The sequence below is a fragment of the Dermacentor silvarum genome, chromosome 10 (assembly GCF_013339745.2).
Source record: "Dermacentor silvarum isolate Dsil-2018 chromosome 10, BIME_Dsil_1.4, whole genome shotgun sequence".
Classification (NCBI taxonomy): domain Eukaryota; kingdom Metazoa; phylum Arthropoda; class Arachnida; order Ixodida; family Ixodidae; genus Dermacentor; species Dermacentor silvarum.
The window spans coordinates 32,910,542-32,936,896 of NC_051163.1; the positions used below are offsets into that span (position 1 = coordinate 32,910,542).

The 26,355-nt window shown below is 48.7% G+C and overlaps 1 long non-coding RNA gene across 1 annotated transcript in view; it reads right to left on the reverse strand.

The window, feature by feature from the left end:
* LOC125940884 (uncharacterized) overlaps positions 1 to 25,789 on the reverse strand; it is a 186,299-nt gene extending 160,510 nt beyond the window's left edge. The window contains exon 1 of the long non-coding RNA XR_007464058.1: positions 25,735 to 25,789. This is a non-coding gene — a long non-coding RNA (uncharacterized LOC125940884). The remainder of the gene's footprint in view (positions 1 to 25,734) is intronic.
* Positions 25,790 to 26,355: the final 566 nt, after the last annotated feature.

Sequence of the window (26,355 nt, forward strand, 5' to 3'; positions counted from 1 at the left end):
TGGACTGCGTGCGCACGGACTAGCTTTTTTTTAATCAATAAACAAGGATGGCATTGCATCGCGAGGAAATAATGAACTCAAGCTACTTACTTTTTGGGGATGCTTTAGGAACACGAACAGTACAAACGCGCTATAATAATTGAAAATTCATGATGTCATGCCCACGTCCTGTCGCTGCAGTTCGGGCCCAAAATTAAACAGAGGGAATTAAGGCTCTTCGTTTTCTTCGCTAATACGCAATCCCTTTATGGCAAGTTAATGCTAACACAATTTTGATTATAACATACCAGACAAAATGAAGTCATTGATCCTTATTAGCACGCCTATAAGACCGTCACGTTCTGCATTCGAAGTAGACGTGCAAATCAGCTGAAGTGCTGCTCTTGCGCAAGAACTATAGGCTTCTGTTACGGAAATCACATGCTGTTTACGCACAAGACCAAAGTTTCCGTGCTACTTTGCTGACTTGCCCGTTCGGGTTTCGAAATATTTCCCCAGCGAGCGTTGTTAGGATCGGCCAGCGGGGGCAGCGACCTTCGAACCTCCCTTCCTTTTCCTTCCTGAGAAGAATAAGCTTTGTGAAGCCCACAATGCGTCGCAGATTAGCGGCGACACCAAGGCGGAGACACGTTTGACAGCTACGGGGTTGATGGGTGCCACATAGTCGCCGACCACGACGACGGGACCCGACACCGACTGCGACGCGCAAAACAAGAGCACTCACTTCCAGGCGACAAATACCGGCGGCTCCGAGGAAGCGGAAACTACCGCGAAGGCCACTCACCTGACCCTGACACGCTGACCGTCACGGTGAGCCCACTAAGTGATGAAAGGTTCCAACGTATAGGACTTCCCTGGGAACTGCGTTGAATTCGGTTTCCCAAATCCCCAACGTGGTTGCCTAATATGCGGGGGCGATCGCGCAACATTTGAGGCGGAGTCCGGCGGAACGGTGCGACGTCATGGCCGGGATTTTACGAACGGTTCGACGATTATGACTGGCCAAGACACAGTCATCAGATTCCCTCGTCTGGTCACCTAGGGAAATGAACTGCGTTAAATGCGAACTTTTCCGGCTCATCTGGAGCGCTCTCCCATCTTCTCTGACATGTAACTCGTGCTCTCCGGAAAATAGTAGTCGGCTCGGACATGTAGCTCATGCTACGAGAACCACTGTACTGCGCTCCGTGCTTTGGTCAGTACGAGCATCCCACGTTTTGCAAATAAGTTTGACTCTTCCACGTAAATACACCCCCTGTTTCGTTTCCCCACCTCTCGACCTCATAACTCGTCACTAAAGGAGCAACCTTCGTCAAGAAGTCTACTCGGACGACGGCGTCGGTCCGCTAAGCCTCCGTATGACGCCCCGGTAGCGTAGGCCATCTACCCGTTACGAGAAGCACCGGCGGCGTAGGCTAGAAAGGTACCCTCAGTTTGACGCCAGGCTCCGAGGCCACGACTCCCGAATCCTACAACGTGCACTGACGCTCCATAAACGGAGTCCTCAGGAATGAAAAACGTCCGCTGAAGTTCATTTATCGCGCTTACAACCTCTGGCAGTGGAAACACACATTCACCGCGTACCCACTGCGTGGTGTAATTTTCGTTTTATATTGCTTTGTTCATGTATGGGAGTCCACCTTCAGAGTTCCTAACTTTCGGGCTCCCTGCGTATTAGCGATATTGCATGTACTTTTATGCAAAACCGACATCGTCGATGAATAAAACTTCAACACCGACAGAACTCCACTTACGTACTCTACAAGTTATTTATCAGCGTTCCTTTCACTGTTTCTATTAGACAGCGTGTTCTCGTTCAGGTTTATACTAGGCGTTGATGAAAGCAAACAGAAAACTTTTACAAAATACTAAATATCAAACAAATTTGGGAATATTCAACGATAAACAAGCACGTACTTCGGGGCGCCTACCCCTGTAGGATACAAGGAGAAATCCGCCCCATAAAAAACATCGCCGCGTCGACGCGCAGGCGTCACTCTCCAATATCAGACCCGAACACAAAGTCAACAAGTCAGCAGCTCAGCAACGGCGAGGAAGGCGCGAGAAATGTCTCGAAACGATGAAAGCACTCGACAGCACAAAACACACGCGACACATCGATGGGGGCGTTTTCACACATTCCAGGCCGAAACCCACACACACACGCATGTTTCGCTTCAGCAACCGCGACTTCCAAAGCCGAAAGCGAACACAAAGAAAACCTAAAGAAGATAAGGAGGGGAAAAGAAAACAAAGCACAAATTTCGCGAGCTGTTTGTTGTTCGACAACCACCCAGCCAACGCCGGCCTCTACCTCCATGTACGTGTTGCAATCTCTCTCTCTCTCTCTCTCTCTCTCTCTCTCTCTCTATATATATATATATATATATATATATATATATATATAATATCGCGTTCTTTGTGACACCGCCGGGGCTTGACGTTTCACAGCGCCGTGACAACGCGACGGCAAGCCCGAGAGGGGAAAGTTCCCCGTTGAAAGCACACACGTCAAACACGTTACACTGAGTAAACGAGAGAGCGAGAGAGACGGGAACTCAGCTTCTGGCTAAAGCACGCTCGACGCCGATATCACGAAAAACGTGGCCTGCTCCTTACAGAGCGCCCTCTACCGCCAGCGTCGCCAGCTTCCCTTCCCTACGGGCGCATCCCGAAAAAGGCGCGAACGTGACCGGGAATGCGAAGTGCTCGTTTCCCGTATACGCGTCTGGCGCCGACGCGAGGCACGCGTGGGGCGGCGGTAGACACCGTGTTTGTTGACGTTTTTCTTCGCCCCCCTCCCCTTTCCTATTCAACTCGAAAGGCAGCTCGCCGACAGGCGACATCGGTGCCTCCGCCCTGCGACTCTCTTTTCAGATTCTTCCCCTTTTCCCCAGAACCGACCCCGCCGTTTTTTTTTCCTGTACCTCACAACGCTATGCAGCGTCGTCTGCTTGCGATCCAACACCGGATGTCGTCTGCTACGCTACCTCCCCTTTTCTTCCCTACACCACTGATTCTAGCGCGACGCTTTCAGACATGTTTGCCGGGACGTGCGAGTCTCCGGGGAGAAAAAGGGATCGGCAAACGCTGCGGCGGATGGGGAGGTGGGGAAGAGGGGGCGCGTCAAAAGAACGTGACCCAACACATACAGCCCAGACTCTCCCTATGTCCTTCGCCTCGCATCCTTCGTCGCCCGTTCTTTATCCACGTTTACCTGCCAGCTCCTCGTCGCATGCCCTGTGCACCCTCTTTATCGAGAGCTTCGAAAGAAAAAAAAGAATGCTTCATTCGCCATCTCAAACGCATCGCTGCAACGACACAATGGCGCTGTTTTTAGGGAACCCAAAGGAACACAACTCCTCGAGCGGAGAAAATTTTCCAGTCACGTGGATGCAGCTCGCTACGAAGCGCGCGCGTTGTTCTGCATACCGCGTAGAGAGGGTTTGTTCGAAAAAGCCACGTCGCTCGGTGTCAATGGAAGTTGCTGCACGCCTGGATGAACGTTCCGCGAAAAATTGCGGATAATACGGGCGAAAAAGCGCTGACACTCACGAAATTTCGATGGAAAGGACTACGTGAAAAGGGTGGTCGCGGCGGAGTTTCTTTTTTCTAGACAACCAGTACATCAAGACGGGCTTGTCAGTAACGCAGACGCCTTTCGACAGAGAGCAGACGACAGACACGCGTCGTAAGAAACAGACGATTCCAGTGCTGACATAAAACAAACTCGGCTTCTTTTCCGGGGTAGTACACATCGCGTCCGATGCAAAGAAACAGTTCGAATAGACATGCCTGCTTCTTTCAAATGAGAGAGAGAAACAGACTCTGATCGTAGTTTCGGTGTCGTTCTTGAAATTTCAACACCGGAAAGGAGAATTTTGCGAGCAGAGCGTACTGATTGCATTGTACAAGATAGCAAAGCGCGGTCAGGAAGCAGGTGAATGAGAAACCCAGGTTATTCAACACTCCAGAGTGTTGCAACACGTAATAATTTCAAGTCTACAGCTGCGTGCGGCACGAACAAGTTCAAGAGTGGTCGATCACAAATAAAGAGAAAGGAAAACATTGCTCTAGTGTTTTTTTCCCCTGACACCTGGTATTGCTCGCCCACTCCGTTAACCAAACGGCGTACCGCGGTATCTAAATTTTTGAGAGTGATAAGAAAGAATCAGTAAATTAACGAGCAAGTATTACGCTATTTTGGTGGACAGTATCATAGAAAAAGGCGTTAAATGTACACTAACAGAAAATATTGAGTCGTGTTAGATTAAAAGATTAGACATCTGTATTAACGAATTCATCATTCACAGCGAGACCGGAGCTTTTTTGCAAGAGAGAATATGAAGAAAATGAGCAAATCGGAGCGCTCCACCTATTGTAGACTGTGGTACCCCTCCTGTGACGTCAGTACTGGCTGATTCACACAGGGCGCCACTGAGGGAGGTCACATGGAGATCAGGTCAGCTGGTCTGTTTTGGCACGGGTGGTTCAAATTGAGGAGCAAGCAGTAGTGAGACCTTCGGCGGCAATTTTCTACGCAACAAAATGGCATATTGGCAAGCAGAAAACGATAACAGACAATAGTTTTCTTTATTGTCGCTTAATTATCCTCATCATCATCAGCCTATACTTACGTCCACTGCAGGACGAAGGCCTCTCCCTGCGATCTCCAATTACCCCTGTCTTGCGCTAGCTGATAATTCCAACTCGGGCCTGCAAATTTCCTAACTTCATCACCCCACCTAGTTTTCTGCCATCCTCGACTGCGCTTCCCTTCTCTTGGTATCCATTCTGTAACTCTAATCGTCCACCGGTTATCCATCCTACGCATTAAATGGCCTGCCCAGCTCAATTTTTTTCTCTTGATGTAAATTAGAATATCGGCTATCCCCGTTTGCTCTCTGATCCACACCGCTCTCTCCCTATCTCTTAACGTTACGCATAACAAGCAGATACGTATGTGGGATAGGTGTGTTTTTCTTTAAGATATAATATTCGATAACACACCTATTCTATACCCATGCTACTGGGCAATGGCTATCGATCCATAGACACATCTATCACCACATACCGTACAGCCATTTTTCTTAAAAATAAACATTTAATTTCATCTCGCAGTCCTACTGGATATGACAGACAATAACAAATCCTTACGCAATTAGGAATCGGCGAAAAAATGTAAAGCTTCTGGCACACAGCTTCTTTCCATGTGCCGAGCAAGTTCACGTAGCGTGAACTTGCATAGCGTGAAAATAACCTTGTAGGATGCAGAAAAAGAATATAAATGAACCGTAACACCAAAAAAGAACTAACAAAACAATGTGTCAGCAATGTCAAAGCGGGAAAAAAGTGTATGTGAACACACCTGTATACCACGTGAATATATATATGTATACGGATGAGCTGATAATGAGGCTATTAGCCACAGTGATTGCATTCTGCTGGAGTCTCAATACGTGGCTCCAGAATACGCCTACATGATCGAGACAAGGCCCAAACGAAGCCGGATTGCCAAAATACTTCCTGCTACTGGGGCTGCTAATTAGATAGAGCCCTGGCCAAAAGAAATTGACAGGCTTTAGCGATTCTTCAGGATTTGAATTCGTTCGCCGCGACAACGGAACGCTCTCGCACAGGAACTCAGCCATCTTGTCAAGAACAAACGTCATTGCGGCGCAGCACAACACCGTATTAACGCGACAGCGTTAAGGGGTCCCGTGTCGCAGAAAATCGGGTGTCGGCGTACCGTGAGCGAAAATTGCCGTATATATTCTACACGACACTAAAGTTCTTCCATCACTAAAGTTGCGCGTACCTCGTCTTGAGAATGAGAATTTCGAGAATGAGAGCCCGCAAGCAAATGTCATGAAACAAAACACCGACCGCGCACGCCTTTTACGTTAAATCTTCTGACTAACTGAATAAACTTCATCAAACCCAGCAAGAGGTGGTGGCTGGACCTGGGTCTCCCACGTGGGGACGTCTTAGACGGAAGTATTAAATGCGTGAAACAATAACAAAAGATCGGCCCACGCAAGAGGCCGCGTTTCCACCGGAAAGCTCGCCTTCTTGCATAGCGTTCACCGCCCTTGTTTCCCGGTAAATATTGCGGTTGCATAAGCTGCAGTTCCTGGGAAGCGTCAGAAGCATTCAGGGATCTTTCAATGCTATGGCGTCCCACCCTTAAAGGCGAAGCTTAAGCATCCTCCAAATGTTCCGTTTGCGACAGCACTTCCCGCGGTGGCCTCCAAAATCCCCGCGGGCAGAGTCAGGAGCATGCGTCGCGCTAAAAACGTCAATTGCCAAGAGACGAAGCTTGGCGATAGCCTAAAGCGGATAGTGCAACCATTCTACAAAATGCACAGTGGCGAAGCGACAAGTGTACAAATCCCAGTGCACGCGGTGGGCTATCAGTTGCTTTACGTGTCAGAACCACACTTGTGACTAAACGAACACCGTCAGTCCATTTTCTAGCTCACACGTGCCGTTCGGACCAAAGCAAAATAGGTAGCACGTTGCTATGACTAGTAATTCAGTCTCCTGCACTTTCGGTTCGTCGTTACTAGGCCTAGTGATTCTATTATGACCCCTTGCGTCTATTACCAATTACACTTGTTGATTTTGGGTCTGCAGTAATATAATCGGCCCCTGCGAAAGTTGAATTCCATTTGGCTACAATCCACAAGCTGAGATCCGCACATGGAAACGTATTTAATTCCTGTGTCCTTCCATCTCGTTCTGTTTCGCTTGCCTATATATGCCTCCCTTGTGCAGCATTTCGCAACAAGATTCTCTATAACATTTCCTAAAAGGGCCCCAGGGAAACGCGAATCGTCAAAGGTACCATTTAACGTGCAGTGGCCGCAAAACTTAAGACACAGACCGTAGGGCTTCCTGGTTCGTTATTTACGAACGAAAAAGTGAACTGCCAAAGGCGAGCCGTCAACCTAATACTTTTTCTCACCACAATACCTCGAGATCGGGCAGTACAAACAAGAGTGAAACTAAGGAGCCAGCTCGCTAAAGCCAACAGAACCACGTATCTCCGAGAAGCAGCGGCTTGTGGCCAGGACGGGATACAAGACACAAACACGACGACCCCAAACATGGAGGACAGCGGTAATCGAGAAAACAAGACACACGAAATCGACACGAAACAGAGTGAAGCAGGCGAGAAGAAAAAATAAAAATAAAGACAGGAAAAACTAATACGTTGTTCCAGAAGATGTTAGTCGATAGATGCGCCTTCCTCAAAGGGGCAGAAGCCCCGTGAGTGCCTTGACGGCGTCCAGCGTCATAAAAAAATAATAATAAATAAATGGAGCAAAAGAGCCTCCCCGAGCAGTCGGGCCAAAAATCATGCCGAGCGCCAGCCAGACACGGAAAAAAACCAAGACCTAGCCACGGAAAAAGCCGAGAAATTGTCTCGCCGAATTTTTCGGTTTGTTTCATTTTCGCCCATTTTATTTTTTACCATTCTCTCTTTCTCTCTCCCAATTTCCTTGTTTGTTTGTTACCCTACAAGCACAAGTGCTCCGTCCCGCCAGACACGCCATTCCCGCCGACGCCTCCAGTCGTGGCGCCACCGTCGCGGAAAGCACCGACACCGTGTCCGCCTTGTTCACGAAGCAAATGGATATATGGATGGATGGATGGAAGGAAGGACGGGATGAATGGAGGGATGAATGGATGCATGGAACACGCAGCTAACGGGATAGCGCAGGGTGAGAAGGGAAGGATAAGGTTCTCGTTCCGAAGATCCCTAGAGGGGTACAGCAAGAGAGAGAGAACATGGCGGGCGACGAAGCACGCGAAGGGGGCGAGGGGGTAAGAAAGCAGCGTCTAGCGCACGTGGATTGATGAAGACGGTGTTGGGATGACGTTCTGCTTCAGACGGAGGGCATAACAGGGAAAAAAAGGGAACGCAGGGAGATATGTGGGAATTCCCGAAGAGAGAAACCCTCCGAACAACCGAGGGATCGAAGGGGAGAAAAGGAAGAAAACGCAATCGCCTCCAAAAAAAGAAAGAAAGAAAACCGAGGAACAACTTGTCCAGTTCGGCAATTAATAAAGGTCGGGGGGGGGATGAAAAAAGGGGGAAACGTGATAGAGCCTAGAAGGAGAAAAGAAGACACAAGGTGTGGATGATGAAAGAATTGGGGATAAGAAACGAGGAGGAAACCACAATGTCCCGAGACGAGGGAGGAAAGGGATCTATAAGTAAATGTAGAGAGATCAGGCAGGGGATGGATGGAGGAGGCGCCAAGGGTATGGCGAAGGGAAGAAGGGCGCCAGGATTGATGAATGCCGTAAGCGAAAAGAAGTGTCGGCCGTAAGAACCACGCCACCGCGGGGAATACACGAGCACACGTAAGTGCGGGAAGCAAGGGAGGAAGGGGAAAACATAGCCCGACGCTCTCGGGCCTTCTTCGACGACGGGACGATGATCAGATAAATAAAGATATAAAAAAAGGGATGAAAAGGGAAAAGTTACATAACAAGCTCGAAGCCAGTAACTTTCCAGATTGATGACACGCTAGATAGATGGCACGGGGGAAAACGAAGGTTATGAAACCGCGAGAGACGCAAAAGAAATATGTAACAGAAAGGCAAAGGGGAAAAAAAGCAATCTTCCTTGCAAAACAACAAGGATGAACAGAAGGCAAAGCGGGGGTGTGGGGGGGATCATGAGGCGCAAGTATAAGAATGTTACCGGGTGAAACGTTTAGCTCCCCACATTAGCGAGGCGTGCTAATGAAACAACAAAAACAAAAAGTAAGAGGTCAAGTTACCGATTGACTTTTGACAAAAGACACTCGCAAAAAAAAAGCGGGAAATGCACAGATGGCGTACTTAATCTTACACTAGAAAGCATCAACAATGAAAATACACATTTAAACGAATCTCGTACGCTACATTTCAATCATCGGGGAGATATCATGCATGGGCAATCTCTACAAAGCAAAGTACTTTTGGCCGAATTATCGTAAAAGCTTCCCGTCACAACCATGGCAAGAAACACGCGTCAAAAACAAACAGCCGGACTTGAATCGCCATCCACGCATACGTTGGTGCACACAAAAAAATTAAAAAATAAACCGTACGCTGAAAATTCTCACAATGCTTTCACTACAATGAGGCTGCGCAGGCTAAGACGGATGGCAGCGAATCCGAAGTCGCTAGATTCAATCCACCGACTGCATACTCATCAGCAGAAGTGTATACAACAATCAACCAACGACGCGTCGGCTGCACCAATCGAAGGCATCGAAATTCTTTGCGGGCGCCACTAGAGGGGCTAACAAATGAGAGCTCTACAAATTCAGAGAACGCACGGGATGTCCAGAAACTCACAGGACGAGATAAACGCGCAAAACATAAGAGAAAGGGGTGCGGATGGAGGGTTAGCCGAATACGTACATAAAAACAAGGCTACTGCTTCGGGGTGTAAGGTAGCACCCTCTACATTTTTGTTGATCAGCCTTCTGCAGTTAGCAAACAGCCCTCACTTCGTGTCGAGCCTAAGACGTCTCTTGTTCGACAAATCTTGATCATTTTAGGACACGACGATACGAACGGCGGAACTTTAGGGCTGAATTCACTAAGCGTTTTTTTTTTTTTTCGTTCGTAACAGCCCTTTGCCTTTGGCCAGCTGCTTTCGTTAATGTAATGTCAAACATCACAGTCGGCTGGCGCCTGCTGGTCTTACGAACATCCCTACAGCATAAGAACTTGGTCAATACGGACCCTCGTTATGTTAGTACATCTATCATTCTGCCATCCGCACACTGTCCGCCATGGTGATACACTGTACCTGTTCGACCCATCCCTTTCTCGTCCACTAGTGGACGAGAAAGCCATCCCTATCTCGTCCATCAGGACTCCATCTTCGTTTTGTCTTGGCCGCACTGAACGAAAGCCAACTAGGCCCGCTTCAAATTTTCAATGCACCGCTGCGAGATTCGAACTCGGGGACCATTAGGAAGTAGAAGAAGAGTGAGGGACGAGGAAAAGGGGATACGAACGGCGGAACTTTAGGGCTGAATTCACTAAGCGTTTTTTTTTTTTTCGTTCGTAACAGCCCTTTGCCTTTGGCCAGCTGCTTTCGTTAATGTAATGTCAAACATCACAGTCGGCTGGCGCCTGCTGGTCTTACGAACATCCCTACAGCATAAGAACTTGGTCAATACGGACCCTCGTTATGTTAGTACATCTATCATTCTGCCATCCGCACACTGTCCGCCATGGTGATACACTGTACCTGTTCGACCCATCCCTTTCTCGTCCACTAGTGGACGAGAAAGCCATCCCTATCTCGTCCATCAGGACTCCATCTTCGTTTTGTCTTGGCCGCACTGAACGAAAGCCAACTAGGCCCGCTTCAAATTTTCTATGCACCGCTGCGAGATTCGAACTCGGGGACCATTAGGAAGTAGAAGAAGAGTGAGGGACGAGGAAAAGGGGAGGTAGCAAAATCCCGAGGAGGGAAACGAGGTGAGAGGGGACAAAAGGAACGAAAGGGAAAAAAAGAAAGGGGAAAAGGTGGATCGGAGGGGCGACGCCGTGAAAAGGACGCGAGGCCCGACGAAGAGGACGGCGACGTCGGCGGGGACAGAACACGGCGGAGGCGTCGTGGCGAGCGGATGGCGCCGCGAGCGTTCATCCATCATGCGGCGCGACGGGATACAAGTCCCCAATTGGGGAAGCGCGCTCCCGCTGCCACGTCGTCGCCGACGTCGTCGGGATTCGCGCCGCGGCGAAGCAACTGCGGCGGCAACGGGTCGCGGATATCGACGCCGCGCTGGCGCCTCCACGCGGTTCAGCTTACGCAGTACGGTGCAGCGTCGTCAGAGCTACATTGGGCGTTCGGCCAATCGAATGCCGCCTAGATTAGAGTTTCTTACGACGATCACTACGAGGCAACTATGGTTCTAGTGTCCACTTAAGGTGCGAGCACGGTGGTTCAGCAAACGTGGGCATCATGGGCAGCACATTTGGCTAAACCTAGTCCACCTGGCTTCAAACGGCTTTTCAGTTTGAAGTACGACATACAGACAGTGATTACGCAAGTGGACAGGGACTACTTGCCGGGCTATGCTTGCTGCTGAGTAAGGCGGCGAACTTCGTCCTTCGGCAACGTGAATCACTTTCCTTATACCGTCTTCAGGATGGTTCTGCGACCATTTCGTCTGCTTCCGAGGGTATGGAGCTGATATCGTGTCAATAGAAAACTGTGCACTTTTGCGGCAAACTTGCATTTCTCCACTGTTAGAATACCACGTCTACTAAAATTTCGTTAGCTTACTGTATTCGTGGCGAAAATTTTTTTACTCGTTCTATATTTCTAATTTTCGCATTCAGACCATGTGTTGAGCGCAAATGTCGCTAAGATTGATGAAATGTACAAGTAATTTTAGTTTACTACACTACATAGTATTGCACGCTATTGTGAAGCAAATACACAAAATTAGTAAATAGCTTGCAGACGGTGTACTGCGACGCAAGGCATAATACGGAACGCGTTTTGGAGATCACAAGGAGCAAACGCTAAGGTGACGAACCCACTCTACGCAAAGAGGCAAGGAACGAACCCACTGCACGCAAAGAGGCAACGCGGGCAGGGCAGTCACCGTCACATCAGGAAGGCGAGATCCAACTGCACTCTACTGTAATCATACACCGTCAGAGGGAATTGAAAGTTGGTGCGAGTTTACTTTGTTTCATTTCCGAAAGAGCGCGAAAGAGTGGAACGAACAGAAAGGCGACGCCTAAGAATCGCCGCTTTCCTACGCGCCTATCCGGCTTTCTGTACGTCTCGTTCTTTTACGCTGTTTCGAACATGAACTCTCAGGTAGATTGAACGTCACACAAATAACATTGAAGCATTCGATGCTCAAATGAAGGCGTCTGAGTGCGTAGCTTTTCAACAACGGAGACTCCCAGAAGCGTCACCGCGATTAACCAACGAGACAGGAAGAAGCAAAGAACGGGTTATACAGATCGTGAATCCGAGCACACGTAAGCGAAAAAAAAAGAAAAAAAAGAAAGCGAATCCGCAACAACGCTCATACCGTGCGTAAGTGTGAAAGAACATCTTGGAGAAGATCAGAAGAAGAACGGAAAGTAGAAATTTTCAGCCGTTAGCAAATTCGCAAGGTACAAGAGCTTCCCCAACAAGGCGCTTCTTCCCTTTCAGCCTTAGCAACATCTCGAGCTGCCCTCACGTCCCACAGCGATGCACAGCAGTGAAGCGACCCCGTCTAGATGCGCTGACCTCGGGCGTACACTATGCCGGCAACTGTCCCGATACGAAACACCCCGGGGCAAGAAGCCACATTAGAGTAAGGGGGCGACTATACAGAAGTAGCCAAGAAAAAGATGAAGAGGAAGAATACGGCGGAGGGGAGATGACGAAGGCACGAACGAGTGGTACCGAAGAGGAGATGCCGAAGGGGACGAGGGCCGGAAGAGCGCGGGCAAATATGCCGAGGTCGAAGGCGATGAAGATGGAACTGTGGGCGGACAGACGCGCGAGGTCCGCCCACTGGAGATGCGCCGTCCGCGGCGCTCCGAGCGGAGTGTGCATCACGCTGTCTAAGCTGGGTTGGCGTCAGCGGACTTGCCCGGATCTCCTCCGCGATGTTCAGGAATCTCCGGCCAAAATGCTTCCACGAAGCATGGCCTCCTCAGTCGCTGGGAAACAGTCTTGGCTACTTTATTTGCGGCGCCTCTTTTTTTTTCCTTGCCGCGTGAGCGAAGCAGTTTACTTTAAAAAAATTACCACAGCAAACTCAGGCGATGCGGTCATTGAACCACTATGGGAATAATGCTGACTACTCAATGATATCTCTAGTTCTTCTTGCTTGTGGTTTTCCATACTTTCTTGCGGCATTATTTTTTTACGCTTTATACGCTTCTAAGTTTCCAATCGCATCTTCGTCACCGCCACACCTGTGAGGTAGCACAAAAGAGGTAAACAAAACAATTCCTTATGCGCGTGCTGTACGGTGTGTCAGCTCTCCGGCAAAACGATGACGACGACGCCGGCGGCAGCAGCCAGCGTCGTTAGGGTCTTCACCAAGAAAACGTCTGCGGTCGCTGGCCTGACGAAAGAAAAAAGGACAGCGGCAAAAAAAAAAAAAAAAAATGGAGGACGCTTAAGCTTTGCCTTCAAGAGTGGAACGTTATTCAAAGATCCTTGAATGCTTGTCAGGCTTCCCGGCAACTGCAGCTTTCTTCTTTTCTTCACCTTCGCCTCTGCAAGCCGCTACCGTTTCACCCTGCCGAGGAGGCGAGCGCCATCTGGATGGTGTTTTTGCAAGTAACCTGCCCGGGCGCGCCGCTGTTGGTATGGTAGAAATGCTGAAAAAGGGGGGTTTGTGTTTGAGTTTCCTCGTAACAGAATTACATTGAAATTACAATACGACGCTATCATGTCTGTAGGGTGTAGTTAAGTCGTACTTAACATTTTTTTCTGACGGATGTTACTTTGAGAAATTCAATTTTGTTCTCTGCCTCTGCCTCTGCGCCACGTGGAGGGCCTGCGCTTGGGGGTGGTTCGGGATGATTTTCTCCGCCACGAACGTCGGCGCTTACGCCGACACCGACGCCGACGCTGGATTTTCTGCCACACGGGGCCCTTAAGGCTATCGCGTTAAAAGAAATGCGACAGCGCGGCGATGGCTTTCTTAGGCCAGCGACATACAGCGACACGCAAGGAAGGAATCGCAATACTCCAGTGCATATTTTAGTCATGCTGTGCCCCTGATTTGTTCCGCCACAGCAATGTGACTTATACCTATCTTGTCTTTTAAACTGTTATTATTATATTACGTCTTTCAAGGCATATATGCCGGGAAATAGCGACGGAAGTATCCTAACCGAATGTCACAAGATGTCGCTACAAACATTGCATTTGTCGCTTACGGTACCGGCAACCCGACATCACGTAAGCAGCATTACCCCGTGTACAGATAAGCCACAACTATTTCTGTGTCAAAAAGAAGAAAACAATGAAAGATGGATTCCAAAAATTTCTTGAGCTACCTAAGTCAGCCGCAGAGAATCGCCGGAGACCGCCTTTCGCCGACCGCGTCCGAAAGACGAACGCCGACGTTTTTTTCCGCAACCAAACACGACTCTTACAACGCGGGAAACATTTCGGCACTCTGCGACACTGTAACCTCAGAGAGAGCCAGGTCATTCGTGCGCCACCAATAGGACTGCAACGCTCAGTCCAAGCGCACTCTTCAATCACGCCTACGGCGCTGCTTCCGCGCTCAAGCTATAGCTCTACAAGCGCGTTCCTCCGCTAACGCAATTTCCCGTGCACGTATCGCACTTAGGGAGAGCGTAAGGACCTACCCCGTTAACCGTAAAGGCAACGCGGCGCACCTCCGCGCATACACTCCACCTCAACAGCTCTATGCAGTGTGGGGAAAGCTGCCGGTCGCGTTGGCCAAACGAGAAAAGAAGACAGACTCCTTTGAGTGCGTCCCGGGCGACGCCGGCTGAATGGAAGCTTTGCCAGGGAATAATTAGTAGCGCCATGCGATCCTTGTAACCTCGGGCAACGTCTCAGTTTTGAATTTGCGATGTTCGGTTCTTATGGCTTTCCCAGTTTTTCTTTTTCTTTATGTTTTTGCGTCGTGTTTCCTTCCTGGTGATATTGATTAGGTAAAAGTGCACGATGCTTGTGACGCACTCCGAGAAATGTACGGCTTCGCGATGAAATTTAGGATTGCTGTAGGATTACTGTAGGATTACTGTTGACCATGCAAGGGAGCTTGTTGCCGTCTGAAATGCATTGTTTGTCACCACCAGGAGGGTAGGCCTCGTCAGGCACACACAGCCTTTAGCCTCCGTCCTGACGTGGCGGTGTATGTTTGGATGCTGGATGTGCAAAGTGAATCTCGCAATAAATTTTCCAACTTAAAAAAAAAGGAACACCTTTGTTTGTCTGATGTTTCTTAGTTTATTATTTTAATTATTTTTATTTTAACAAATTTTTATTGCCCAACACAATCCTTATGTCTGATGTGTCTTAACTGGTCCTCATGGTTTTCTCCCCTATGACCCGGCCATTCAAACATTGTGCACATGTGCGCGATTGTGCAGCAAAATCGCGCATCAAAAGATAGCGAAAAAAAAATTAATAATGTCTAGATAGGTTAGCCTAACATCAGAAGCACTGATAGAAATTAAAGGTATTTAAAACGTGCCGCATACATTTTGAAATACTTCTGGTATGTCATCATGTAGCGGCTCAACTTTAATTGCTCTTTACATCGCTTCACACCAGGAATATTTTATTCAAGTGGGTGACACGAGGTAGTTTATGCTAGCAAATGCGACGTTCCTATCAGGGTTTTTGCACGGAGTCCACATTCTTTAGGCTTGTAAAAACTCACTTTATTGAAGAATTCTCCATACGTTCTGCAACTGCCTGCGTTTCCTAATAGAAATGGGGTCAACCTAATTTCTCAAATCGGAAGAAATAATTGGCGCCTGATGGAGATAACTCGCCTCCATCATCATTCTCTGGAATTTAGTAAAGCAATGAACGGGGCTAGATGGTGGACGTTCGTCATTGTATTGCGCTTAGTATTACACCGACGGAAGAACTAAAGAACGAACATGAAAGAACAAAAAGTGAACGTACGTGGCGCCCATGTACACCCGTGAGCAAAAGTATACGTACCACAGGGTCACCAAAAAAAAAAACTTAATTTCTTCGTAATTAACAAGCATTAACTCAAATTGACGAGTACACTGAAAAGTTCGCACTGCCAAGTTTGGACTGCAGTCCTCAATTTCAAGTTGTGTTCACAGGCAGAGGAAGAACTCCGCTTTATCGCGCAACAACTGGTCCGTATACTTTTGCCCACGGGTGTGCGTCCCCTTTTTGTTCTTTGATCTTCGTTCTTTCGCCTGTGGTTAGTGCTAAAAAAAAAATCGCAAGTCTTTGCGTTCGAAAAGCACGATCTGGCTATGCGGCGCGCCATAGTTAATTTTGTCCACCCGGAGTTCTTTAACGTGCACCCAATGCACGGTAGAGGCGAGCCTTTCTTTGCACTTCGTACCCGTCGAAATGCGGCCGAAATCGAACACGAGATACTCGATCTCAACAACGCAACGCCCTAGCTACCCAGCTACCGCAGCGGGTCTCGTTACTGCTTGGCTGACACGAGGCTTCGCCGCACTGCACGGAGTCCGTGAGGCGGAGCACATGGGGGGAAGCCGAGGGGTGCGTTAACGGCCCGGCCCGCTTCATCCTCTTCCTCTCGGAAGATCGGGGGTTCCCAAGCTGGGACTAGGGCTAGAAAAGAGGACTCCTCGTACTGCCTTGTAATGGCCGGACACGCTCGCGTTCTTTACGAGGACGACCAACGCGGAGGAACGACACAAAAGGCGCTGCTAGCTTCTCTCTCTATTTTATTTACGGTTCCCTAAGACGCTCCAAGAGTAGCGCGAGCGCCTGCCAGAGGCGAGATGCCGCGTTCAAGGCGCGGTCGTAGTATACAGTACTCGTCTCTGGCTCTTGATGCCTTCTGGCTTGACGCTGATAGCGCTCTTTTACGGACGCAGTGTAGACAGCGGTCTGGCTCACGGTTCGGGCGCCTTTGTCGCTGCTTATCAAGTATGAGAGCCTGGCATGCTTTCCGTGCTTATTAGGTGTACGTGAAAGTTCGCACGCCACGCACATTTACGCCAAAAATTTAAGCGGAGCAGTATCAGTCTTCCGCACAGGCTTAGGCAGGGAGTGGCGCCTACGCGTCGTTACGCGCTCTTAATACGACGTCTCCAGACTGCGAGCTGTGCCACGCGCGTGAACTTAAAAGCGCGTTGCACCACCCTGAACACACGCAAGAATGGCAAAAGGTTGGCTGAGGCTATCGCCTGTCTCGACAACCATACATCGCATTACCCGAGCGATGCATTACCATAAAGGTACCACTTCCATCAGTATTCGTGAAAGCGTACCAGATATCGGCAACGGGAGAGTAAGAGACCAAGTAAGCGGCCATGTTGTGAACATTACTCACTGGGAGGGGTGCGGACGACGGCAACATCGCATTTTCTTCCATGAGAAATCATGCAAGTAAGAAAGCCAAGTGTTCCACCGAACGGTGCGGACAATAGAATACGACATTGTCGTCAAATCTGAGCAGCTAAAAAAGAATAGGCGTAAACGATAACATTTTCGTTATTAAGTAACAAAGCTCTCCCTAATGATGAAATGGGGGAAAGACGAGGAAGAGTGGAAAATTTATCTTCTCTCATTACTCCTCACACCCTCTTGTCCGTTTCTCCACTCTTCCTTCTATGTTCGAAGAGGCGTCCAGTAGCCGTTAACACATAAGCCGCCTACTCATACACCCTACGCACTAGGGTAGGGCTCCGGATAAATTTTCACCACCTGGGGTTCTTTAACGTGCACTACAACGCAAGCACACGGGCGTTTTTCCGCCGCAGCCGGGATTCGATCCCGCGACCTCGTGCTCAGCAACGCAGCGCCTTAGCTAACTGAGCCACCCCGGCGGGTAGAAAACTGTCCAATCCAGCTTTATAGCGTGGATTGGAGCACATTGTTTATTTGTTATTATTTCAAGCGAAGCTTTGTTTTCGAAGCTTCCAGGACTTTCCTGACCATCGCTACCACAGGGCGCTACTGCTGCTGCTGTCTCGCGGAGAAGCCCCCACGCGGGACAACAGAGATATGTGATGATTCGGCTTACATGTGGCCCCGTACGTGCTACCCTGACAAATGTACAGTCGCGAGCAAAAGTAACGGATCCCTGCGAGAGTGCGCACCGAAAAGCATGCCAGCGCCACCTGCCGCCACGCCGTAGGAACATAGGAACGCGCATGCGCACTACGCCGGAATCGAAGTCGCACGAGCTTGAGCAGCGTGGCGCCAGGTGGCGCTGGCACGCTTTTCGGCACGCACTGTCGCAGATGTCGGTTACTTTTGCTCGCGACTGTACATTTGTCAGTGGCAAACTCAGCTCTCCTCGGAATTCCGCAATGATACAACAAACGCCACTTCAATATCCTAAGAGCAACAAACGTATACTTCTCCAAGCGCGTAAGTGTTTTATTAAAACGTGGCTTTCCATTCCGCATTCTGCGAGGTTTGGGGCGTCTCTGGCTCGGTTGCTCGCAAAGCTGGCCGTTCCTGGAGACAGTGCTTAAATAAACCGCATAGGCTGATCCCGGGCACTCGTCATCCACTGACCTCCATCCTTTTATTTTTCACCATTTTTTTTTATGGAGAAGCTGTATACGGCTAGGCTTCCATGCATTTTTCAACTCCGTAAGCGAAAATTCAGGCCCCGAATTTGATGTAAAATCACTTCCTTCTAAGCAAAAGTCTTATACGGCTCATCGCTTGGATATGCATTTTTGAGTAAATTAGTTATCACTAGGCACCATTTTCAAGACCAATAGACTTTCTGCTAGATAATAAAGGTTTCTTATGGATTTACTGCTGTGCGGCCACGTCGGCCAAGTCTACGTTCACACCGCCCTCTCTTTGTCATCGTTCCAAGCTCGTGCGCGCCTAGTTTCCTTCCGCTCTCCCGGGGCGGCGGCACCGTCACGCGTTGTCGGCAAGACAAGCTGCCGTTCGCCATTTTGAATTTCACTTCTCTCGTTGTAATGGGGAGGCCACGTATAGTACGTACTCCCGAGGAGGAGCACGCCTAGGAATAGCGACGGCGAGAACAGATGCGAGAATACAATCGGCGGCGTCTGGCGGCAAACACAGATGAAGATCGTTCCCGAGAAGCCAGCCGCAAGCGGCTCACCATGCAAGACGATGCAAGTCGCGTGCTTTGCATCCTGCGCTGAACAGCTTCGCTGGTCATCCACCTTCCCAGAGTGGGATGGCTCATGATATTTTTTTTCATTTCCCGTAACGAAATGCGCTCAAGGGCTGGCAGGAAATTGACGCGAAAGAAGAAAACGAAGGAAAAAAAAAAACGCCAACAAAGGCCAATGATGTACTGCTGTGCAGGATTCAGACTGGGTTTCGCACGTCGGAGCACTATGTCTGGCCTCAATTCGTGCGGCCACTTTCCGGAACAATAGTGTCAATCCAGACCTGAAGACGCCGAGGAGCACCTCGAAAAAAAAAAAAAGTTCACGACAACAAAAAAGGAACGATGGAGTTGAGGTAGCGCGATGGGCGCGTTCCCGATATAGAAAAATTATTACAAAAAGAAAATCAGTGAAGGGATCTAAACACCAATTCAAAACATAGACAAATATATTCAGCGGCATTCACAATTACACAACGGAGGAAAACAAAAGTAAAAGTAAACGAAATCGAGGGAGACTTGAGAAAATAATAATAATAATAAAGATACATAAATGTAGGACAGGCGTAAAAAATAAGATCACAGTGACAAGTGAGACACACGCGGTGACGGCGGAACCCGCACGCGAAAACGTCGTCCATCTCCGGAGCCCGGGTCGAAACCTAAGGCTGGGGTCTCGAGACAGGAAGGAGGTTGGGGGGCGAATACACAGAGCTGGCAAGGCAACTCTGCATGGCTCGCCAGCCGTATCCCTTCCCCCTCTCTCTCACAGCTCGGGTGTTGCAGCACCGGCCAAAGAAAAGGACGCTGGGTGGCAGGCGCCCGAAGGGGCCCGCAGACAACGGGGGTAGGCACAGAAGGGAGAGCCGGGGTGCGAGGGATGGCGGCGGTGCATTATTCATATTAAAATGCCCCAAGGAAATCGAGGCGTCCGACATCTCGCCTCCGCAAACCGACTTCAACGCTATTCGTCTGTCGTATTTTAATTTTTTTAGTTTTTTTTTTTACATCACGATATGCGACGTCCCCTATATTTCACGCCTATCGTGTTCCGTATATTTTATAACGTTTCGCAAACGCGGACTGCATCAGCGGCGGTTGGGCAAAACGTCGGCGAACAAAGCACAAGCCGCACAAGCAGTCGAGCCAAGGAGGTGTCGTGATAAATGTTCGCGTGAGGAGGCAAAAAAAAAAAAAAAACAGAAAGGAAATGGTAGAGGGAAGCAGAGTACATAGTCACAGCTCTGTGCTTGAACGTTAGGAAACAGCGTAGACGTAGCGTACCGCATGCACTAACACGAACAGGTCCCACACGCCGCTCCCACACGCTGTTCCCACACGCTCAGGGTAGCTAGGTTGATCCATAGGATAATGGCACATAACGAAACCGTGTCCCTGAGTACATTCGAGCTGTACCAATACGTGACGCAAGGGCTGCAACTAGAAACTGTCTTAACTTAACCTGCCGGTTGCGAGAAACACGTATAGGCGAAGCTTGCTATTGGAAATTAGTGGTGCTCTCGCCTCGAACACCATACCCAAAGAGATGTCACATTATCCCGTATATTAACTACGTCTATGAAGAAAATGCTGCCTCAAAATGAACGGCAACTTTCGAGGTAGCCTTCATGTCTCGCTGATTTGTAGAGCACAGGAATGTTTCTGACGTTGCTTCGGTAATATTGTACATAAGTTGTACACCTACGGTGTTGACACGCCATTGCACACTAGGTATTTATAATCACGCTTCAGAATTGAACCCTAAACTAGTCACTATACCCTGCGGGCGCATAAATGTATTGCGCAATTTGCGCGGCATTTGTTGTGCGTCAAGAATATCTAATCGAGCGATCAATGAGGCGAAGCCAGCGGTAAACGACACGATGGAGGCGGCTGGACGAAAGCGAGTCCAGAGGTGTTATTCTGGACACGATGGAACACGGAAAGAACTAGGACGGAGCACTACATAACAAAGATGAGGCCAGAGACAATCGGCCCAACTAGTGATCATGTCGCGGTCCGAAAAGACAACGGATGCGACAGCAATCCGCGACTGCCGCAGTCATGTTGCAACGGACATGAAAAAGTGACGAAAACACATGTTGCAAAAAACTAAAAATTTCGAGGACGTTTAAGCTTCGCCTTTAAAAGTGGAACGCGATGGCATTCAAACATCCCTGATTGCTTGTCACGCTTCCCGGCAACTGCAGCTTTCTTTTTTTGTTTCCACCGTCGGCTCCGCGCGCCGCTGCGGCAGATGCGCGGAGGCGAGCGCCATCTGAATGGTGTTGTTGCAAGGAAGCCAGCGGACCCAGCGGGGCGCGCCGCTCTATGAATGGTAGAAACGCTTAAAATGGGGTTTGTGTTTAAGTTTCCGCGTAACAAAATTATGTTTTCTCGTATATTCGACCGACGCTACCAGGTATGTAGATTGTGGTTAAGCCGTACATTACGATTTTTGTGACGCATTTTACTTTGAGAAATTCAGTTAGTTCACTAACGCCTCTGCGCCACGCGGAGTGCCTGCGTGGTTCGGTATGTGTGTTTCGGATTGATGTTACGCTGACAAGACGGTCGGCGCAGCACGCCGACACCGGATTTTTTTTTTTTTTGAGACACGGGGCCCTTAACGCTATCGCGTTTAAAGACGTTTCGGCTCTCCACATAATTCACCTCGTTCAAAATCTTCCCGACCAGACGGATTGTTCATCACGCTCTAATGAACTGCACTGCTCATATCAAGAACAGAAACACCTGCTTCTCTATCTATCTTTCCCGCATATCATAAAGACTTAGTCGAGCTACGGCACACGCAACCATATGACAACGATGACGTAATCATCAGCTATACAGCGCCTTAGCCCTAACGATAGATGAAGCCGCACCACCTCGTCGATATTGCAAGAGGCGCTTGAATACAGAGACACACTCTTGTCGGAGCTCCATCTGTAAAATTGGAAATCCCTAAAAGCGCTGCCTATATTTTCCGCACGTGGGTGATCGACCAGCTGCAAATCGACTAGCGCGTGCTCACTTCAAATTAAATTTGCGGCGCGCGCCACAAGGGGCTAAAATGAGCGGTAGAGTTCTTCGAACTTTCTATCTAGAAAAAATATTTAAAAAGATCGGCAGAAAAAAAAAAAGAACTGGCGCGCCCGCAAGGCAGAAGTAGTTGTATAGAGCAGACGACAGGAAACTACGTCTGGCATCGCCGACAGCGAAGCCATAAGCCTCGATGACGCCAACAGCGTCTTGCTAGTTGAAATAAAGAAAAAAAGGAACGTCTCATTCAAACGCGCCTCGAGCACACTCTCTTTAAATGACTCGGTCGGAAAACAACCGCATTTAAAACTGAAATGCGGGCAATAATATCAGCCAACGGTTTACGCGAATCTTGGCCGTCGCCCCCTGTTTCCGTTTAACATGCCCCCTTCTTATCACAAAGCGTGCAGCAAGATTGAATGTCGTCTGCTAGAGAATCGGCCGAATGCCCGACAGACGAGTAGGAAGGACTTCGTGGTGGCATCGTAAACTGCCAACGCTGAAAGAAAAACTGAATGGGTAAGACGAAAAGAAAAGAATATTAAACCGAACAACAGGAAAGGTGTCTATAATACAGGAGACATGCCAGAAGAAAACATACAGAGCGGGCGAAAAAAGAAATAAACAAGCCGGAGGAAAGGAGATCAGCCTATAAGAAGAATGCCCCAACCACCACGAGCACCATCGCAGAATGACGCGTCTCTGACCGCCGACTGCCCTCAACACCGACTCGGCAAGGTACGGGGCATCTATTGCAGAGAAACGACCGCAGTGAACAGCAACAACAACAACGACAGCCAGAGAAAGGTGAGTAAGTAAACAAAACGGACGCAGATAGAAACAGACAGACAACGCACACGAGCTGCGTCTCTCGAAATTGGATGTGAAAAGAACGGATGCTGAGGGCGATCCAAAGCTCGCGTCGTTGCAGATGCGAGCGAACAACGCTGAAGAAAAGAAAGAAAGAAAGAAAGAAAGAAAGGAAGAAAGAAAGAAAGAAAGAAAGAAAGAAAGAAAGAAGAAAGAAAGAAAGAAAGAAGAAAGAAAGAAAGAAAGAAAGAAAGAAAGAAAAGAAAGAAACCAACTAACCTCCCAGAAGCTCGGAAATACAGCGTCACGCGCCGACTACGCGGAGGTTATTTCGTAAACGCGACAGGCCGAGCGATGAGATCGAATTGAACGGGGCGATTGGATGGAAGACGGGGTACGGATGTTTTGCAACTATAGGAGAAGATGAAGACCGTCGTTTTTCTCAGTGAAACGAACGAATACGCACAGAAAATAAAAATTAAAAAGCGGGGACAAGTGAAGGAGATGCAGAAAAACGGCAAAGGGAGGTTGAAAAACTCGCCGAACGAGAAGCCGACTGTATTATTGCAGCTTATATTATAGCTACGTGGGAGGGGCATGCATGCATAGCGTGGGGGGCTGTACTCACCGGATCTAAGGGGAGCGGCAAGGCGGGAAATGAAGCTGAGTGTTTTTCTTTCACACTGCTCAAGAAGCTCGGCATTCGGCGCGCCCAGCTGGCGTTTTAGTGCGCCGAAAAATGGGAACGCACCTAACAATTCAAGCTGGTTCATTGGCAATGCGTAATATGGCGCAACCCGTTATTGGGGTTAGGCCGTGAATCTGCGCAGTGTAGTGGAAAAAGAAACAATTTTGTTAAAGAGAGGGCAGTGAAAAGAGTGTTATGACTATATTAGCGAATAATCCAAACGCAAGAGCTTAACTCTGAACTCCCGTTACTACGAATTTCAAGAAATATATTAAAGAAGAAAAGGTCTAAATAGTGTTATTTATGGAGAGAAAAAGGTTAACACGAAAATGAGCGTGACCGTCTCTTCGTATCAGTTATGAAATTTAACAAGGCGTTACATGTATACGTTCATGTTGCAGTAACCTGTAGTGCCGTTGCACATTTCAAATCGGCGCGTAGATTGGGAGGAACACAAAACTCCTTTATCGTCGCTATCATAGTTGTTGATACGGTTGTTGATGATGACGATGATGCTATTGCCATTTTCTTCTACACTGAAAGATATTAGAGCCCGGCCACGTTCTTGTAAGTCGACTAACTAGACTGTTTCGATTTTTTTACCTTTCAATATATGATTACTGATTACTACTGCTATGTATTAGTGGTCTCATTTTGTCTTGGTATTCCGCCTTTCAACAGCATTTACTCTAAACCGGCCCTGAACATTTATTCCCCGCTATAAATTGAAGTTATCCACCGATTTGATGACTAAGCGTGAACGGTCACATCCGCTCTTGAATTCCCTCGTCATTTTTTCTACATTGCGTCTAATCAGCATTGTTAAAGCTGTAAATAAAGCAATAAGCTATGCTACCTTAATAACAGCGATCATTTAACGAAAGGAACGAAATAAGTAAAAGTACAACCTACACACATTGGCCTCTGTTATCCGTATGTGTTTCATTATCTTTCTCGCTTATCATTGCTCAGGCTCGTACAGATACTGCATCGGCGTTACACGGTCTCATTATAACCCGGACCACTTCTCTACACCGCCCGTCAATCATCTCAAAGTTACAAATCGCGGGATCGCGCACTGTATAACTCTCAAGTCCCAGAATAGAGCTAAGCCCGGCACCCACACGCCTTTCCATCACCTTCTGCATCTTCTGCCTTTCCCTAATCAAAATATGCTTCGCTCCCAGACACTTTGCGAACCGTATCGTCAGCACAATCTCACGCCACCATCACCCCGGCCTTCGATACGCTTCCCTAAACCATTTTCTCCACTGCGCGCGGCATCCGACCCGGGCCCTGTTTATCTGAGAAGCTTATCACTCTACCAACGCTATTAAGGCTCATATCCCCCGGAGAGCAAAAAAAAGGGAAAAAAAAGAAGACTGTCGGCACCGTTCCCGCGTCGTCCCCATCCGGCCATTCCAGCCTCTTCCCTAACTCTCCCTCCCCACGCTCCCTCTAAGCGCAGTGTCATTCCCTATGTTGGCGCGGAATGGGGCGCTCGAAGAACGAGCGGCGGGCATCGGCGCGGACAGAACGGGCGCCAAGGGAGCGCCAAGCCAAGCCAAGCCAAGCCCGGAGCGAAGTCGGTGCAACGGTGCGGCTCTATAGTCGAGCCACGGGGCCATTGTCGACAATGGGGCTATATACGCTCCGCGGCGCTGCGTAAACGGGCCGACGTATAGTAACGACCCCGACGGAGGGAAGCGTGTACGGGAGGCGAGGTGCTGAAGCTGCGGGCTCGAGCCGCAGGGAAGGCAGAGTGTGTCTGGCCGTGCGTACCCGTTTGTGTGCGTGCGTGCGTTGCGAGTATTCCGAGCCGCTTAGAGTATCGGGGACTACAGTCGACTTCCTAAGTCGAGTGTTTTCTATTCGACTTGCGAAACCAGATCAAACCGGTTCAGAGCGCGATATACGTCCCCGAATGACTGCTCGTGTAAGCTTCGAGGAAGCGGCGTTAAAATAATTTCTTTTACTGCGATGGCAACGATAAGTACCCTCGAGGTGGGTCCGCAGTGCCTCGCCGCTTTTTTCTTTATCTTTTTTTTTTCGGGCTAGAGCGCAAGGAAAAGCGACAATTACACCCGAGAAAACTGGATCCACCGGCGCGTAATGTACACCAGACTTGGTGTACATACAAGAAGATGAACTGGAAACATGCCTGGCATTAGTGACAAGAACGCCCGAAACACACCCACATGTGCTGTCAGTAGTCACACACCCATGACGTAATACTCGAACGCGGGGCTACGTGCGCGCGTATTATTACATATATTTTTTTCTTTTGTGCATCCAAATGTCAATCACGACCGCATAAAGGTCACCGACATCAGGTGAACCCTACGCAGAGCTAAGAAACGTCCAACGTACAGTTCGCTTCGGACAGCGGAAGCTATCAGGAGGCAGTCAGCACCAGGTCTTACCTGAAACGAAGGAAAAAAAAAAGGAAATTAACGTCACAGGTCACAAAGCGCATTCATAACTATCTACCTATATAGAGGGTCCTCATTTGTAAGTTTTACGGAATTTTTATAGATCGCCTCTGGCAGGTAGCATAATTGTTATCGTTCAGCTGGGTTATTCGAAGAGGCGGACAATTAGTAGCACGAGAAATCGAAACTTAGTACTAAGTTACTGCCACATATATGTTAGCACCGGTAGAATGCAATGATTATACACATTTCTTTTCAACGATAACGGTAAGCTCCCACAGTCGTTGAAAAGAAAAGTGTACAATCATTGCATAAGTCGTAAGTCGTACTTATTCGTGCACTGTCTTGTATGGTTTTATCTACTCTGTATTAGAATTGCCATATAAGGACATCAGGCTACCGGTGACGTAAGCATGAGCAGCCGCGCTAGTGGAGCCATCTCGCGACGCTTTGCCGAACCACAACGCACAAAGCGTTTTTTGAGTTGGATGAACATTCTGGTCGAAGGTAATCAAAGAAAAAAAAAGGCAGTGTTAACTGTTATAATGCTGCCGACGCA